Below are 4,271 nucleotides of genomic sequence, written 5' to 3'. Positions count from 1 at the left end.
TCATGGAGAACTGTGACGATAAGCCAAATCTTTATTCCCTGTAATGCAGGGACATCATTTCCGATTAAAGAATGTCATCCACATACAATACAAGAAATACTACTACTGGACCATTAGCCCACTTATAAATGCAGGGCTCTTCTCCGTTCTTAACGAAGTCATACATTTTGATCGTCCTATCAAAATGTATGTTCCAACTCCGAGATGCCTGCTTAAGTCCATAAATGGACCTCTGTAGCTTGCACACCTTAGATTCATCTGTGGATGTGAACCCTTCAGGTTTATCATATACACCTCTTCATCCAGCTCTCCGTTTAGGAAAGCTGTCTTCACATCCATCTGCCAGATTTCATAGTCCAGATGGGCAGCTATCGCAAGCATAATCCGAATGGATTTGAGCATTGCCACAGGAAAAAATATCTCATCATAGTCTATACCATAACGTTGATGATATCCTTGGCAACCAGACGGGCTTTATAGGTCTCCACCTTTCCGTCTGCGCCCTCTTCCTTTTGAAGACCACTTACACCCTATGGGTTTTACTCCTTCGGGTGGGTCAACCAATGTCCACACATCATTGACTTTCATGGACTCCATTTCGAATTTCATGGCCTCTAGCCATTTCTCAGAGTCAGATCTCTGCATTGCATCCATGTAGGTGTCGGATCCTCATCGTTTCATCAAGTTCGACAGGATACCATCCCGGACCAAGAAATCATAGTATCTGTCCGGTTGATGTGGTACTCTACCAGACCGCCTTAAGGGTGCATAATCAATGGATCCGGATCTGATCTAATCAAATTCAGTTCAGGTACAGTAACATGTGTTGGTTTTTTCCACCTGTCGAACTTCGTCAAGTTCGACTTAGAGGCAACAGTTCTTCACTTAAGGAACTCCTTTTCTAAAAAGATTGCCTTAAGGCTGACAAACACCTTTGCTCATCAGCAAGGTAGAAATAATACCTTTTGATCTCTTTGGGTACCCTATAAAATTATACTTGTCAGACCTAGGTCCAAGCTTGTCTGTAATTAAACATTTAATATAAGCCGGACACCCCCAAACCCTAAGGTGCGAGAGTATGGCTTACGTCCTATCCATATCTCATATGACATTTTGGCTACAGACTTACTCGGAACTCTATTTAGAAGGTAACAAGCCGATTCGAGCGTATATCCCCAGAGGAGATCGGCAGACCAGCAAACCCCATCATAGATCGAACCATGTTTAACAGGGTCCGATTTCTCCTTTCAGACACACCATTATGCTGTGGTGTTCCAGGAGGAGTCCACTGAGAGAGAATCCCATTCTCCCTAGATACGTCAGAAACTCATTGGAAAGGTATTCACCTCCTCGATCAGATCGAAGAGTTTTAATACACTTCAGTTTATTTTTCTACCTCATTTCGAATAGTTTGAACATTTCAAATGATTCGACTTATGCTTCATTAAATAGACATACCCATACCTAGATAGGTCGTCTGTGAAGGTTATGAAGTAAAAAATCCACCTCTTGCACTTGAGCTCATGGGTCCACATACATCAGAATGTATCAGACCTAAGAGTTCACTGGCTCACTCACCTTTTTCAATAAAAGGTGACTTGGTCATCTTCCAAGAAGACAGGACTCACAGGTTGGAAGTGATTCACAATTACTAACTTCAAGAATTCTTCTTGAGCCAACCTGTTTATCCTGTTCTTATTGATATGACCTAGCCTACAGTGCAAAGGTAGACTTCTGACACATTATCTATTCTAGAGCGTTTACCGAATTTTGAACCACATTAACAGGCTGTGACAGTAAGTAAATTCTATTATTTATTATCCAACAAATATTGTAACACATTCAAAATGATATGTAAATATTTTTTTTTATTAAAAAATCATAATCGTACATGGCCAAAAGGCCTACAGAAATAATATTTAAAAAAAAACTTGGACAATAGTGACATTCACTCAGAATTACATTACGAGAATTGATTACAAGACTCATGATTCCTAAAGCTAGAACTGGAACTTTGCTTCCATCTCCAACATTCAGGAACCTCTCGCCTTCATCAAATCTCCTACTGACCTGCAGACCCTGCATCGAATTACAAATATGATAAGGGCTTCTGGTATCCCAATACCCAGCAGTAGTATCACAAATGAAAAGTTGCAAGGAGTTATCATATAATTACCTTGCTTCTTCTTTGGCCTGTTCGGGTCCAGGGAGGCAATGTATTGAGGACAGTTCCTCTTCCAATGCCCTGCTTCTTGCAAAAGAAGCACTCCGCCTGGCTCTGGTCGTGCTTGCGCTTCTTGGTCTGACCCCGTACTACTGTCCCAGCATGAGATTGCACCTTCTTATTTTTCTTCTTCTTGTTCTTCTTCCCTTCCAAAGGGTTGACGACGAGAAGAAGACCCTCCCACTACATTCACCGACTCCTTATGGAGTTGGTGATCCTTCTCAAAGTTCTGCAGCAACCCCAACAATCTGTGGTAGTTTACTGCAGGCTTTGTCATTCGAAAATGAGTAAGGAATGGGAGGAAGGACTTGGGCAAGGAATTAAGGACCGCATCCTTACCGAGCTGCTCGTGCAGAGGAAAGCCCAATTTGCTTAGGCGCTCAATCATCTCGATCATGTACAGTACATGATCAGTGACTGAGGCCCCATCCCTCATCCGAGCATTGAAAATGGCATAACTAGTTTTGTGCCTTTCAACGTCGTCAGGCGTGCCAAAGGAGTCGTTCAACATTTGAAGCATCTCCTGTGGCTGGGCGTTCTCAAACCTTCGGCTGAACTCGTCATTCATTGCTGCCAGCATAATACATCGAACGGTGGTGCGGTCATTGAGCCACTTCAAGTAAGTGTCTCGGATCGCCTTACTAGCGTTAGGAGTGGCTCCTCAGGTACTGGATCCGTTACTACATAAAGGATCCGCTCATGCTCAAGGACGATTTTTAATTTTCGATACCAGCTATCGAAATTGGGTCCCATGAGCTTGTCATTATCTAATAATGATCAGAGCGACAGGGTAGTGGCCATAGCTGCTTAAAGGAAAACGAGACCTCTATTAGTACATAAATTAATACTAAAGACTTGGATTTTAGTCTAAAATTTTTCTCAATATTTTTACGAACTGGTAGCCTCATCCTCCAATTTGAGAATTACTTTAATTCCTTAATGGGTACTAGAATCCACACAGACTACACACGAGCCCAACTTTGGTTGGTCAACCCATGTGCATCTATGGGTAGGTTCTTAACCAGTTGTTTCTCTAAACAACTTCTAGTAATTGATTTTGCCCCAAAACCTAATCAGTAGGCTTTGGCCTCTACTGAAAAGATCTGGTTAGGTCCAACCATTAACATGACTTAATTTAGTGAATCGGATCAATAAATGATCAGGCCCGACTTTGGCCGGCCAACCTAACCACCATCAGAAAGACTCAATCAAATTATCATATTATGAATAATAATTCCATTAGCCAATGAGCACCAGGCCTTTGGGCCTCCAATGATCATTGAACTAATGGACTCATTATCACTCACTTAATGGGAGGCTATGACTTAGTTATCATTATAACTTAATCATTTTAGGGACCTAATAATTTTGAAGATTTTATTAAAGAATAGTAGAGAAGAAATCATCCAGCCAATTTCAATCCTCCCACTGACTTCACCAAGTCAGATTAAAAAAGATTTAATTAAAGCTGGCATTAGGAGCACCTAAATCAGTCACACTGATTTACCTAATGACATGGGTGAGCTCTAATCACCAAGTGATCTAATCAAAATCTAACTTACCAGATTGGCCAGGTAAGTGAGATCAGTGGTGGGGATTTGCCATTAACTCGTCAATGATCGAATCAATGCGAGTAGCTCCCGCTTAAGAACCACTGGTCAAAACTGCCGAACTTACCTTAGACACCAACCGGTTCATTAGTTTTAATTTTGATCAACTTAGTAAATAGGGCTCCACCGCGTAGCCATGAATTAAGTCCATCTTGGTCTAGTTAAAGACATGGACCCATTCAACTACAACTATTGAAGTTGAGTCTAGAGTATCCTTGACCTAATCTAATTCAACTTTTGATTAGATTTGACCAATTACTCCATTTAGTCTATTTTTTTAAACTAACCTTAGGTCTAACCCAATTATGGACCTAATTCATCTAACCCATTGACCCACAAGTTTATGCAATTGTCTTAGGTCTTAATTCACAATTCTAGACCTACTAGACAACACTTAATTCTTTTAATTAAGTACTTGGGCTATGGGTCAGGGTTTG

The sequence above is a fragment of the Elaeis guineensis genome, chromosome 1 (genome assembly GCF_000442705.2).
Source record: "Elaeis guineensis isolate ETL-2024a chromosome 1, EG11, whole genome shotgun sequence".
NCBI lineage: Eukaryota > Viridiplantae > Streptophyta > Magnoliopsida > Arecales > Arecaceae > Elaeis > Elaeis guineensis.
This window is presented reverse-complemented; position numbering follows the sequence as displayed.